Here is a 16,319-nt window from a genome sequence, read left to right as displayed (position 1 = left end):
GTATTTAGGATTGTTTCCCTTTTACATTAGGATTTGATTTAGTTTAGGAGATTTGGAGTTATATGAGATTAGGAGTCTTTTCTATATCATCTTCCTTTTGAAATTGGAAGATGAGGAAAATAATATTGTCTTTTGAGTTGCATTTGTGTAGATGGTTTCTCCCCCGAAGTGAGAAAATCTGTGTTTGTATTTCTTGTGCGTTTCTCCCATATACCTCTCCTATCATTCCTCAACCAAAAAATAGTCATGTCAACTGGCCGATGAGGCCTTTCCCGTCAAATATTCTTATTACTTATTAAAAAAGGAAAAAATGAAATGATTGCCCTATTCTTACTAATCTTCCACACAAGAAAATGAATGTTTAACACGTCCCCAATAGATGGGTGCCTTAATGAAAATTCATGGAACCAGGAAGTGAGCCTGGTTTGCCATGGAAACTCTCCTTATACCAAGACCACCCTTGTCACAACATTGACATATCCTTTGTCTTTATTGGACCCCAAGATGGATTGGATCGAAATGAATTTTCTGTTTTGGGAGTTGTCGCCGCTACTCAATCCCCATAAAATGTTTGACCAAAGGGCATCTTACGAGACATGTTGCATGGTCGGGGGTGGACTATTTTATTATGTCAACTAATTATGATATTTGGCAAGGGTAAGAGTAACGATATGGATTGTGAATAATTCAGTAATGGAGATTCCTTGCCACTCTTTCCGATATTCATGTTATGAAAGAGTATGAAAATGCGAAGTTAGAAAACATTTTTTCCCTATTTGACTAGTTTTGTATTGAAAATGACTCATCTTGATTGGGCATAACCCAAAAGTAATAATAGTTGAATGATTCTTTCTAATCTCTTGACAAGGGTACTGTGATCTTTGAAAATGCTCAACAAAAAATCCCATGCAAAAGATAAATGACTAAAAAAATCAATAGTTTCTCTTTTTCCTATTGGCAAAGACCTAAATGAATCTTGTTGGATCAATCCCGTACATCATCCAATCAAGTGGTTCTTAATGGTATTTTTCTGCACTTGTGATTGTTGTTCACATCAACTTATCCCAACAAATACACGGCACAAGTGGGGCCCAATAAGTGTCTTCTAGGGAGGAGCTTAACAGCCCGTGTTTTTAGTATTTTTAGTGTGGAATACCACACATGTAATTCTTTACAAATTAAAATAAAGGATCACTTACAAAAACAATTGTGAAAGTCATAGCAACAGGTTAGTTAGCAAAACGTAATTAGTCGAAAAAATAAATTAAAAAAATAGGACTGGAAATATCTTGGTTAAATACGGTATTGGCTCAAAAAATTGTAGTAAAAAACAGTCAATCCCCATCCACCATGTGTCTTGTTGCTATAACAAGCTATCAGGTCGACTAGTCGACCCGATTGCTCGTTAAACAAACGGATATGTGGCATATTGCCAATGATCGCTCCAGAAGTGCATCCAATGGAGCATCTTCCTAGCATGGCTCATAAATATTTTTAGCATAATGTAAACTTGATTTGAAATCTTGGGAATCAAAAATCTTATATGGCCCTTTCGGATACCTCATTTTTTTGTATTTTTATTTGGATTTGGGTTTTGGAACAAGTAAGAATGTGAGAAAGAATAGAAATGTCGAGATACTGCATTTTTTGTATTTCTATTTGGATTTGAGTTTTGGAAAAGGTAAGGTGGTAAATAAAAGAAATGTAGAGGAGGTGAGATGCACATGGATCTGCTAGAAGAAAAATGTTAGGTATGGAGGAAACAATACAATGAGGAAAAGGGGAAGATAAATTGAAAGGGAGAGAGAGAGAGAGAGAGAGAGAGAGAGAGAGGGTTGGTTATCTTCCAATACCGAGAACGTAACATGGTTGCTGATGCTCTAGCAAATTCAGGTTGCTCTTCTCTTGAAAATCAATTCTATAGGAAGTGGGCAGAGATCCCTACAATGGCTAGATGGGTGGTTCCTTGTGATGCTCTGGGGTTCCCAAATCTCCACTCCAAATCGAAGTTTATTTAGCAGATCTGATAGTATTAGAAATAATACGTTGTTGCTTTTGGTCTTGTTATGCTATTTCAGGGTTCTTTCTCCCCATGGAAAGCAGTTATAGCCTGAGGCTATTATGGTGTAAATGGGTTGCTCTCCATCAAATGTTGCTGCTTCAGGTCTTGGCCATGGCACTCTTTACCTCAGTGGTCTGCTCTCTACAAGAGGATGTTGATCCGGGTCTGGGCATTGGCCACTTCGCGTTTGTCGACGTTCTCCCTATTGGGGTTCCACGCAAAAGCAATTATCCCACATCAAAAATATAAAAGGGATTTGGATGGGTTATAAGGCTCTGTTCACTTGTTTTCTAGTTGCAGGAAAAGAATCTGACGTGGAAAACTGGAAAAGAAAGGAAAAGAAACAGTGAGAAAATTCCTTTTTGTGAGAAAATTCTGTTTTTCACTTGCCGAGAAAGGAAAAGAAAGTATGCAGGCAAAGTGGTTTTCTGAGGAAAGTGATTTTCTCATCCTTTTGGTGAGAAAATTTAGAGGGAAAGTGCAAGAAAGCTTGTTTTCCACGTCATTATTTATATTTTCCACCTGTGTAATTCCGTTTTCCCAAGAAAACAAGTGAACGGCGGAAAATGTCAAATCATGTCTAATCACGGGATAATTTGGCCTACTTTCTTCTCCTTTCCTTTCTCAAGAAGGCTAGTGAACAAAGCCTAAGGGAATGGGCACCCTCCCCTTAACGGTTACCTTTTAGGGTTATGTTCTACCCTATTAAATTCCCTACTATTTGTATCAATGCTCAGGCCGTGGAAACCCCAGTTTGCCTCCGAGGGCGGAAATGTCCCTCGGGGAAGATCTCGGAAGCCCCGGTGTAGTATCTCATGGTACCCACGTTGCCGCCGTGTGATGGGGTGTGATTGTCCACGTTGCTTCCACGTGGAGGGGGTTCTCGAGGAATGGGCACCCTCCCCTTAACGGCTAGCTTTTAGGGGGGAGATCTACATAGGACCTGACACTCCCTAGTCCCTATGTGGGGCTATCTGATGGTCCTGTTGATTTCATGTTGTTGCTTCCTTGCTAATCCCTATCTTCCAGATCAGATGGGCTGCAGCCCCCGGGTAGCTCTTCTCTGGATGATTTTAGGTGTCTCTTTGTTGTATTTATTGTTGTGTAATGTGTGTAATGGGGTTGTTTTCCCCTGTTTTTTTAATGGACTTGACTTCCTCTGTCTTGGTTGTAATTAGGTGGCTTGACAGCCCCCGCCCTGCTTTTCCATAATTACATATATATGCCAGTCTGAATCAGGGCCACTTAATTCCAGGTTAGAAAGAAAGAGAGAGACGTACTTGCTACTAGAGGAGAGTGGTCGAGGAGCAAAGAGGGAGAAGGAAATTGTCGCACATATAGGATTTCCAAATACTGTTATGCACAACATCTTTGGAAATCAAAACTTTTTTTTTTACTATTGTAGCTGATTTGGAAATGTAAGGATTTGACCCCACTCCAAATCTCAACACAAAAAGGGCTGCCAAATGTGAAATTCAAATCCAAATCTTGTGGGTATCTAAATAGGCCCTTAGATTGGCCTTAGATCGTAGTTCAAAAATACTGAGTTATGTAAACTGTAACATAAAAGAGCCCAAATTACATCCAAATTGCAATTTGGGTGTACATCGAACATATCCTTTATTAGGTGTCTAATTCCAATTGATCACAGTGAACTTATAAACATCTAAACCTGATTTTATTAGAATTTTTATATCTAATGCAATGGCCCATATAAACAAAAGTAATGAGGAATGGTAGACACCCCTCAAGTTATGCATTATGCTAGTGTCTGTCCAATACTTAAAAGTGTTTACAGAGCAAATAGGAGAAAATTGCATGCTGCTAAATGCCAAAATATATCGGTGTTAATAACAATTCCCAACTATGAGAGAGAGTACCAAGAGGGAAAGTTTGCATCCTGCATCACTTGCAATATAGAAATCACTTTCCTTTCTTATCTTATACTCTTTCCATGTTTATCCTTTTTGAGTGTGTAGTGACCTAAATCCACTGCTAATAACACTGATTAATCTTCTACCAGAAAATACACGAAAAATCCAAGATCTTGCACAAATAAGATGGAGAAAATATATGTGCCAAATAGCCACAATCACAAAAGGAGTGAAAGAAATAAATCACAGGCAACCATAAGAAGACAAGAAAATACGTGGTTCACCACAATGGGATACCTCCATTTTGAATTGAGTTAGAGAAGGGATTTTACCTTTTTTTAATTTTTTGTTTATTTCAATACTTCCTCAATTCAAAATGTTCCTCAAATTGATCGACCAAAATGTTTAATTTTTTATAAATTATCAAGACATAATTTTTTGAGAAAATATATCTTCAATAACACTCCAATTTTACAAAAATTATGTCAGTTATTTTCATCGTAAATATTTCGATAAAAATTGTAATTTAGCATGATCAATCGTCAAGTATTATCAGTGCAATTATATTTAATTATTGTGCATATGTTGAGTGCTACAAAAATTATGTCAGTTATTTTCATTGTAAATATTTTGATAAAAATTGTAATTTAGCATGATCAATCGTCAAGTATTATCAGTGCAATTATATTTAATTATTGTGCATATGTTGAGTGCTACAAAAATTATGTCAGTTATTTTCATTGTAAATATTTCGATAAAAATTGTAATTTAGCATGATCAATCGTCAAGTATTATCAGCGCAATTATATTTAATTATTGTGCATATGTTGAGTGCTATAAAAATACTCAAATTAAATAGAATTAAATATAAAATAATTATGAATTCCATAGTTAATTTTTTACCTTCTATCAACACATTCTAGTGTAAACATAGGCATTCGTCACTCCTGTAGTGCCATATGTCCTATAGCAAAGACTTCACTATAGTAATTTCTCTAGTTAAGTATATTGTGTACAAACTATTGCATTATAATGCACATAATTCAATGTGTTTCGAAAAAATATACATGGGCTCAATTCTTTTGAATTACTATCGGATCCCTCACACATGCATGTATTTCCAAATGTTGTGAATCGGTATATTCTATTGTGAGATATACCAACACATGATCCATATGCTTCATCAAACACATACGTTGAACAATCTCTCGGATCTAATCCCTTCAGACAAACCCTATAGGAACATTGCAAGTACCTCGTTAGAGGGATAAAATTCCATGAAAAGGTCCCATGGTCCTATCACTATTGCTTGATGTATTCTGTGCTCTTGACCCGACAGTAATTAGGTCAGTTTGCATTCCTGACATCCTGCTCACCATGGAAAAATAGGTTCTAACCAGCTAAGAGGATTTCCCAAGATTCTATCAATCACATGATGCATATTAGAGTACGGTAAGAGAGAATTTGATTACTGGCAATAAAATGTTATAAAATCCCAATATCTCCCACTTGGCCTAAAAGACCTATTTCCTCTAAGTTCTTAAGACCCACATTCATAGCATGCATTTCAAATGCTCCCACTTTAAAATTTTAGGTCTTAGAATTTGATATTGTTTCTTGATTGTTACAACAGAGTGTAATCAATTCCACTATTGATTCTACGACCTTTAATTCCACCCAGAATGTTTTCAACCTTATATTAGTTTCATACTTTTGTAAACTAGTATGTATTCCTTAGTACCATTGAGGTATCTAAGTACTCGATTCAAAATCTTCTAGTGCAACGATCCTTAGTTTCACTAATACGTACTTATCATTCCCAGTGTAGATTGGAGGTTAGGTTCATGTATGTAACGTAGCATACATCAAGCTTCCCACAACCGAGGCATATAAAACCTTTTTCTATCTATCCTTTTTCACAGGAGGTTTAGAACAAAAATAATCATTTCTGAGTCCTTCCACCTTTGGGATAGGCATGTTCATAAGTTGAAACCCTTCTGTTACAAAATATTTTAGTATTGTACCGAAATACATTTCCTGTGAAAGCATTATCAACTGGTTGGCTCTATATCTATGTACCTTAATAACCAAGACGTCTGAAGCCCCACCTAGGCCTTAAATTTTAAAATTCCATGATAATCATATCTTAGATTTGGCGAATAGTTTCTTGTTACTTCTAGAAATTAAGTTGTTGTGGATATAAAGTGATAGAAGTATAATTAATATTCCTCCCACTCACCTTCGTATATATACAATGATTGCTTTTAGGCATAACAAAAAATGAAACCTCCCATGGCTCTGAAAAAGCATACACCTTTGACTTCCTATTCAGAAATGGTTCAACTAATTCCTCAACTTCATTCTTATTGAGTTTATTTCCTCCGTTATTGCTCTCCTCACTTTAGTGCTCACTATAAGAACCTTTCTAGAACATTATTGCCCCCTCTCACTTCATCTAATGGGCATTGTTTACCTCCACTGATGAAGATGGGTTCTTCAAGAAAAACCTTTGTATGTTTATTTTCATACAAGGTCTAAAACATCCTAATAAATCTACATCATTCATATAAGGATTCCCTCTAGTCTACAACTTGTACAGAGTTAGGTCAGAAGTCTACAATGGAACTCAGTTCAAGTTATAATTTGTCGTAAGTAGAATCTCCCCCCCAAATTCACATCTAGTCTATTTCTCCTCTCAACAATATCGATTTACTGAAGAGTCTAAAGCATGGTGGTTCGGTGAATAATGCCAAGCTCCTTGGAGAACAAATCAAACAAGTCTAAAGCATACTCACCACCTCTTACAGTTTCAAGAATCTTACTCTTTCTATCATAGTAGTTTTCAACTTTAAGTTTATATTCCTTTAATCTGTCTAAGGCTTCTAATTTCCTATCGATGAGAAAAAAAAATATCTTTCCATTATTGCAAGTTTCACATCGACTGAAGTCTTACCACGTGATACTTTTGATAATACCCTCATCAATGAATTTTTTATTCTATCATTCTCAATGTGCCCAAATCTAAGGTGTCACATGTATGAAGTAGAAATCATCATTTATATAAGGTTCTAAGTTCAAGTGATTAGATTTGATCAAAGGTTCTATTAGATTAGTTCCAAAGTATCAACAAATGCTCAGTTTCTTTATAAGTATGTTCATCTCGTTAAGGTGATCATTAGAAAGTGTTCCCTCATGCATTTTTTAGCTGCAATAGTTCTGTTACTCTATCCTTTTATCATGTAAAAAATTAGAAGATGTTTTGTCGAAATGAAAACATGCTTCAATGATAGTTTTCGACTATCATGCTTCAATGATAGTTTTGTGGTCACCACCAAGTCCCACACATGATGTCTTCAATGTCTAGGAAAGACATGCTTCAATGTTTGTAGTGTATATGGAAGTAGAATATGATTGCCTAAATTAGGTTGAAAATCAAATCAGTAAATCTATGATTCTAGATTGAGGATCACCAAACTTTTATTATAGTTTTCTACTATCAGCACATTTAGAGATAATAAGAGAAACTGAAGTTTCTCCTTAATCCTTACTCTATCCAAGGAAAAAATTAGAAACCCAAATGGTATGGAAGTACTACCCCTTGAAGTATTTTAAATATTTGATGTTTTTTATTTTGATTTATGTGCATATGCATTTTACTAATAACTTATGTTTTACTCACCTAGATTATGGGTGCATAAAATATTAGGTTCCCCATAAATGACATATTTATTATTATTACTTCATTACTCTTTGCTTCATTTCATACATCACTCTTATAATGCATGTAATACTACTGATTCTCCATTTGTTAATCATACTATTTTTTATTTGGTGACAGATGAGTGAAGGAATAGATTCTGCTCTTGAAGTGTTTATATAGCTCAACCAGAATTTCAAGAGGATGCCAATGGACTGCTTGTTGAACTTAGTTTGACGGAGTTGACAGAGCTACTTTGTCCTTAAGTAAAAATGCTTTCCTTGAGGGTGGAGATGCACTACATGCAATTTGGACTTGGGGTTCTATTTTAATTTTTTTAGGTTTTTGGTTAAATGTATGAACTTTGTTTTTTGTGTTAGTACTGGGAAGCTTGTTTTGTTTAATGAATATTTATGTTTATGTGAAGACATGTTTTAATATCAATTAATAACTAGTTGTGCTTTGAATTGTTTGTGATTACGATCAAAGACTTGTATATATTTTAGTTGCTTGACAATTCACAGGTTTTAAAAAAAATATTTAATAAATATTGAGAAATTATTATTATTGTTGTTATTATTAAGGGGTAAGTGACTATGAGCGGTCGCTCATATAGCCTTATATGCGTTGAAGCGCTTATGCGTTTATATCTGTCGATTGCTTTTAATCCTGTTCGTTCCCTGACCTTGTCAGAAACGAATGAAAAATCTATTCGTTTGAAGACAGAAATCCTTTTTCCTCTCTCGCCGACGACAAAACCTCTCTCTCGCGCGATCTCGACGGTCGAAAACCTTTTCCTCTCTCACCTCTCGCCGAAGGGAAAAACCCTCCCCTATCTCCACTCGGACACTCACATCTCTAATCTCGACGTGATTCAACGGCAGGTAAGTTGTAGGGTTTTTTTATTTAGCAGAGTTTGTTTATTTCTCCCTTCTTTTTCCTTTTCTACGATTTGATTTAGCAAGGTTTTTTTTCTAGGGTTTCATTATACAGTTTTTGTGGTTTTCCTTGAGGGTTATGTCAAATGTATTTGGGGAAAATAATGTTTTGATGCTAATAATGTCTCTCACTGAGTTTTTTGTACTGTTTATGGTGACAAAAATATTATTGTATTTCCTTTCTTTTTCCTTTTCAGATTTAATGGCTTCTGTGATTGGTGTTTTAATGGGTTTTGTGATTTCGATGTTGATGTTATGATATAATAGACTCTTTGGAGTTACTGATGTTATCCATATACTATAATTTTCGGCAAACCATCTCCTTTGGAGTTATGTTGGTTTCTACTGTTTGTGATTTGAATAGACCATAAGGGCCGTTTGGATGCGGAGAAGATTTTGAATTGATTGGGATTTCTCAGATTTCTCACTTTTTCTACTACCATATCGATTCAATTTGCATTCAAAACTTAATCAAGCATTTAATTAATACGTAGTGGCTAGGTGAAATGCTTTATGAATACTCAACTGTCCAAACTCTATATATTGTGCTTATGTGTATGTTTTGCTTTATTACTATCTTTTTGACATAGATTTGGCTTGTATGATTTTTGTGTTATTTGATTGGGTTGAAGTGAGGGGATTGAAGAAGTATACTAGAGTTAATCAATGATAGAGACTGTACAGGTATTGGGTTATCAATTGACGATATTGACGCCAATAGACTGATTATGGTTGGTAATACCTCGTCACAAGCATTTGTGTTAGGAAATCATGAAAGTGAGGGAAATATATTTGTTGATGAGGAGGGAGACCCCAATGAGGAGGGAGGTGTAGAATGTGTTGATATTGATGATGATGGTGAGAGGAATCTGGTTAACAAATCGTTTTTGGGTCAGATATTTGATAGTTAAAATGATGCATACGAGTTTTATAATTTATATGGATTGGCCAAAGATTTTGGAGTGCGAAAATCATCGAATTATAAGTCGAAGAAAACAAATAAAGTCATATTTAAGAGATTTGTTTGTGATAGAGCGGGGTTCAAAAGTACTAAAGGTAAAGATGTAGTGGTTGATAGAGTTGTGAAGCCACGTCGGACTCTAAGGGAAGGTTGTAAAGCGAAGATGGAAATCTCATTCAAAGATGGGAAGTAGAAAGTTAGAGCTTTTGAAGATGTACATTGTCATGAGCTTACTTCTTCACCCATAAGACAAATGCATCGTTCGCATAACAAAGTTATCAAGAACCTCACATATAAGATTTTGATAGACGACCTGAATAAGACTAGGATACATCCTGCTGATATTGCGAAGGCCATTAGTGTTACATCGGGTCAAACTCTAACGACAAATTAGGTGGTTTGCCATTTGAAAAAAACAGAGGGTGAATAATATGGGCCATGAAGGCGTTTGGGTAGCATAGAAATTCCAAGCGAAACAATCAGAAGACCCAAACTTTTTTTTAAAAATGGAGTCAGATATTAATGGTAATATGCGATCAATGTTTTGGGCCGATTCACGAGCTAGAGATGCGTATCTAACCTTTAGTGATGTCATTGTGTTTGATGTCACGTATAGGACGAACAAGTTTAGGATGCCTTTTGCACCGTTTACTGGTGTAAATCACTATAGGCAGAGCACCCTATTTGGATGTGCGCTACTAGCAGACGAAAAAGAAGAGACATTTACATGGCTATTTGAGCAGTGGTTGGATTGTATGTTTGGGAGAGCTCCTGGTTGTATTATAACAGATATAGAAGAGGCGATGTGAAATGCTATCAGAAGCGTCTTTCCACATACTCGTCACAGATTTTGCTCTTGGCACATTAGTAAACATTTGCTTGAGCATGTTCCATTAATGCAAGATTCCACTAGTGACTTTTCCAAGGATTACAAGAAATGGTTTTACACAAGACAAAAAGAAGATTGTGGGGTAGCATGTGAAAATTTGGTTCAGAAATATAAGATTGAGGGAGACGGATGGTTAGCAAAAATGTGGGATGTACGGACCCACTAGTTGCCAGCATATTTCAGACACACATTCACTGCTGGCATGACATCTAGTTGTGGACCCCGATCCCGGGAAGGTGGCGTGGATACGAGATCCACGTCGATCCTCTAAGATCTCGACACGTGAAGGAGAGCTCTACCAAGAAAGTCTCAAAAGAGTGCCTCTCACAGCATGAGTGGCGATGTAAAATAAGATACCTCTTGATTCGGGGACTAGCCCGGAACCGAGACGTACCTGAAACAAAGAAGAGTCGCCATCCAAGGAAGTAGGCCCTGGATCCCATACTATACTTTGTCGCAACGGATAACCAGAGATACAATAGTCCGTGCCTGATGACGAATGGGGAATTATGCGCCCCCAATTCGCCCGAGTGTAAACACCCGGTCTCTTATGCCATTTATTTATTAACTTTGAAAAATTTTGGGCAAAAATCATGTAAAATGGGAACGGATATCCCCGAGAAAATATCTACCTAAACATGCATGACTCGGGGATGAAAATAATAAGCACATACAAAAGATAAATGAAAGAAGTGTCACCTAAACATAGCTAGGTTATGAGTATCATACCTAATTGGTGTCTAAGTTCTAATGGACAAACACATGCATGCTACAAATAAAGGTATAAGGTCTGCACATGAAAGTAAGAAAACACAACAAAACACACAGCACAACTCGACTCCACACACGACACGACACGACAAATCGTAGACTATAATGTGATACTTGACTCGGACCAGGATGGTCATCCCGGCTCCTCTATGTATCCCGGCCTTGGGAAGAATCAGAGTCAACGTAATTCGGTGACCTATTCTAAACTACGATGTCTAACCATCTAAGACCGCTATCCTAGACTCAATCAACTAGACCCAACTACTTTTTAAAGCTTTTTGTACGAGTGTTTAAGTTCAAGTGAATTGTAACTTTTTAGGACTCCCTATATGCCCTAACTAATGCAAGTTGGTTAGCCTTAAGCTAATGCTGGTGGTTCCTATATCCTCTGTGTAACTAGGATGTGTGTCCTAAGAAAAACCATGGGCTAACTAAGTGCTTCCTAGTCTATCAATCGGCTCGACTAAGTGTCCAACCGACCACAACTCGAGGCCTCCTAACTCTAGGGACACTCACACGACAAGACTCACAAATCATCAACATATCCAGGACAGACTCCTAACTCTAAAACACTCCCAACATCTAGAACTGACTCCTAACTCTATGGGAAGATCTTTCGAAAATATTTGATTTTTTAAGAGTTTTTTCCATTTTTTAGAGTTTTGAAATGTTTATTTTGAAAGGTTTGATTGGACCTGGGATAAGAATCCCAAGCTGCCTACGTACCTCGTGGAAGAGGATCAAGCCAACGTAGTTCAAAACTTTTACTGAAAATGCATTTTTAGTGTTTTTTATGTTTTTGAGATTTTAAAGATTTTTTCCCCTTTACCCAATGAAAAACACAGAGACAAATTAAGAGGCAAACAAAGAAGCAATACTCCTATGATCCACAGCCTGTAAGAGTGTCGGAAAAGAGGACAAAACCCTTTTAGCCCAAGGGTAGCCCTAAATAAGTATATCAGTGTCTCAGATAAAGTTCAAATGGATAAAATCCCAAGCAGGTAAAGCTTTGAGATGACTGAGCTAGTCTCTCAGGAAGAACACTAATGAGACAAAGCCTGTCTCCTAAAAGGAAAAGGGGTAAACAAGAGTTCAAATGAGACTGAGCAAGTCTCTAAAACGATGGAATGAGAACTGAGCTAAAAGACAAACTCCTATGCTATGTACAGACTCTGTTGACTTTTATATTTTTGAAAACATTTTTTACTTTTATGTTTTTTATAAGGGGTTGACCGAACCTGAGGGCGTCAGGCTGCCTACGTACCCTGGGACTGCAGGGATCAGGTCAAACGTAGTTCGACAAGGCGAACTAAAATGTTTTTGATATTTTAAAAAAATGATGTGGTTTATGGTGTTAGGTGTCTCCACCCACCATGGCCATAACCCAACGGATTGATCCGCAGATCAAGTGAGGCCGAACATCGAATGGGGATCCCTAAACTACATAACTAGGAATCCACTAAAAATCGGATGAAGCTCATATGCCGGATGAGAATCCATAAACCACGTAACTAGGAATCCACTAAGACGCAAATGAACCCCAAATTTTGAAGTGGACCCAGAACAACTAAAGCAGACCTCGATAATTGCTAGAATTCTGAAAGTGATGAAAAACTCAAAGGAGGATTGGGAAAGTGGAATCTAAGTAACTCCATCTCATTCCATAACCTAACATGGAATAATATCAGCCCTATAATGCTCTGACATTTCTACCAAGGTACCTCAGCTAGATATTTACCCCCATATGCTCCAAAAGATGCTTAGCTAGAAGGTCGCATGTGCAGGATTCACATAAAGACATAATCAGTGAGGAAAGTGAACCCATAGGGATGCCTTCAATTGTAACAATTATCATACAAAATATTTCCCAATGGATACAAGCAAATCTCCTTGTATTCTCACTGTAATGAGGGAATTGTCAACATGTCATCAAGTTTCACAGCCAAGAGGAAGGAAACACACTAGAATTGGCAGTTACTAAAGAAACCACAATACCAGAACAATCTCCAAAAGACTTGCAAACCCTCCGAGCAAAAGGACTAAAATTGTGGGGACCATATAATTACCAAACGATTGCCCACTATGATTCTTTTCTTATCTGAACACAAGGAAACCATATGAGTATGAGACCCCTCAGTGGTGGAGACTAGCAACATCTACACCACTTTGCCATTGAAGAGAGATTCGAACTTGGAGAAAGACTCCCAGTTCTTACAAGTTATCATGAATTAATGCCTACACTTGATCTGCAAAGACATGTCGTAGGAACCATTCCTCAAACAAGACTCCATCCTTAAGTCGTAACTGATGAGAAGGCATTGACATAGTGAGCATGCTTCAGCTATGGTGAATTAATAAATGAATGATCCGATTCATACAAATAATGTGAAACTCCTCTATTTTGGTCTTCCTGATCTTAAACTTATGATCCGTGAACCAATTTGGAGTAAATCCAACCCAAGTGTAGACACCCCTATTTTGCTACACTTTAAAAAAGAAAAAGATTCAGTAGTTTGTCGAGTTTCGAGTCCGTATTCCACATAGAATTAGGCATCTGTGCATTTTAGGATAGATTTTCCCTCGTTGAAGGAATTCTGAAGTCGATTCATGATCCTAAAAGTTTCTAGGGTGTTCCAATGGTATCTAGAAGATGAAAATTCAAGTTTCCAAGCAAGTGAAAAAACCTGCTATTTTTAGAATTTTTGGGATTTCCCTCATTTTTGCCCATTTTTACACTACAGGGGTATTTTGGTCATTCCCGATGTGTCTCGTCTGGCCCCCGAATTATATTTGAGAAATCTTGAGTGATTTTACAAATTTTGAAAAAGCTGTTATTTTTAGAAACTCATGGGGCTTCCACATTTTCATCAGCTTATGGATATTTCAATCATTTCTCATATATCCAAAACCATCTTGAGGGTACGACTGATGAATTAGGAGTAATTTCGTAAGATTTGGGAAACCTGCTAAATTTAGATCTCTCAAGGTTTTCTCTTAGTCTTGCACTTCGAGGGTATTTTAGACGTTTCCAACATGTCATATTTGGTCCCGAAGTTGTGTCTAAGAAATCTTGAGTCCGTTCATAAATTTTTGGAAATCTGCTTTTTTAAAAATTTCTCAGGGTTTTTCCTAGTCTCGCCAGATTCTTGCACCTCGGGGTAATTTGGTCTTTTCCTGTGCAATTCTATTGATCCCCGAAAGGTGTCTGAGAGATTATGAATGATTTTCTGAATTTTAGAAAACCTGCTAAATTTAGAATTTCTCAGGGGTTTCGCTTAATTTGGAAATTCTGAGTGTTGAGGGCATTTTGGGTATTTTCAGGGGATACCAAATGATCCTGTTTGATATTGCTCACCGAAAGGACCCAACTTTAAAAGTTTCTATTTTTAAAGTTTGACCACAAAGACTTTCTATTTTTTTATTTTTTCCTTTAAGGGTGAACCAATTTGAGGGTATTTTGGTCGCATTTGGATGTGTAATGGTCAAATAGGGGCATTTTGGTCCGAAAAGTTATTTTCCCAAAAAAGATGGTTCGGTCACGTGTTAGGGGTACACTATAAATATCATATGGGTTGGGTTCATCAATAAAAATTTTGAATTTAAAGAATTTTATTGAATTTTCATTGAAAAAAAACCAAAATACATGTCATAAAACCTATTGGGCTAAAGCCCACAAGGTGGGGTCCATTGTGAGTCGGCCACATAAGTGGGCGCCCCACATGAGGAGGCCACATGCAAAAACATCCAACATGGGATGAGGTGGTTGGTGACATCATATTTGTTTTAGAAAAATAATAAAAAAATGAAGAGTTATAATTAGAAAGGGCTTGTATGGTCAGGTTACTAAAACAGCCATAACGTTTTACATTTTTGTCTAAAAACTTTGGACTTATACTTGTTTCGAACGTCTCGAAAAGATCTACAACTTTCTAGTTTATGACTTTTCCTGAATTAGCATCTAAATAGGTCAAAAATGAGCTCAAACGTCGGCCAGCCCTTTTTGGACGAAAATCATTCATAAAAGCTAGTTTCCTATGTGAGAATGCTTCTAGATTGATCTTGAAGGATCTCCATTGTGTAATTTAGCATTGCTTGGCTTGTAAGAAATCAATATTAGAAGTAAATACAATTTAGAATGTAAGAAAAAGATAAGCCATAAGTGAGAATTAGAAACTAACTAATGGTAGGAGTCCTCACATTGGAAACTTCCAAATCCAATCTAACCCTAACTTTTTCTATAAAAACAAAGTAAGCACAACCTTTAGCCTGGCTCTAGAAAACTCATCCCTCTCTCTCTTCCTCCTTGGAATTTTATTCCTCTCTTCTTCGTGTGTTTACTTTCTCTCAAGTGTTCTTCACAAAAGGGGTTCTTGAACTTCTTCTTCTTCTCCAAGGCATCATATACCAAGGATTATTGGAGTGTTCTTTGGATCTTTTTGAGCGTATAAAAGGGTTGGACAAAGTGTATATTTCGGATCACCAACCCTAAAGACAAGGATCGCGATCAATGGTAAGGATCTCTCTTCTTTGTGAATTAGAACAAGCATGCTAGGATTTTATTTTTTAAATATCAAATAAATGAGTTTTCTTTTGAAATTCCAGTATGTTATAGTATAGATTAAAGGCTTTCAAAATCTAAAATTTCAACAAAAAATTAGTTTTCCTCCATATAAATATTAATTTTCTTTCTTTATTCTTCAATATGATTTTAAATTCAATTTTCAAGGCAAGTATTTGAAAACATAATCTTTTTCAAAAAATGAATTTTTTTTAGGTTAATAAAAATTTCAAAACTACTGGAAAGTAAAATCTTGGACCACGGTTTGATCGTCTCGATTTCCGTTTTATTTTTTGAAAGATAACTCGGCAAAGGGTTATTTCTTGAAGAATAAAATGAAAGCTGGTCAAATCAAGTCCAAATTTTATGAAAATTTGGTTCCAAACCGATTTTTGGATTTCCAGTTCACCATAAAATGTTTGGGTTATTTTTAATAAATATCAAACGATTTTAAAAATTGATGAAACTTTCCAAAACTCATGTTTAATTATAAATTGAAGTTCTCATGGAATAAAATTTTGAAAAAATATCTTCTTTACTGTTTTCTAATCGATTCTTCGGTTTACGTG

This window comes from Tasmannia lanceolata, unplaced genomic scaffold (assembly GCF_043159265.1).
Source record: "Tasmannia lanceolata isolate RefF3 unplaced genomic scaffold, GAP_Taslan_0.1 ptg000018l, whole genome shotgun sequence".
In the NCBI taxonomy this organism is placed as follows: domain Eukaryota; kingdom Viridiplantae; phylum Streptophyta; class Magnoliopsida; order Canellales; family Winteraceae; genus Tasmannia; species Tasmannia lanceolata.
The sequence above is the reverse complement of the archived record's forward strand: the minus strand, read 5'-3'. Positions refer to the sequence as shown.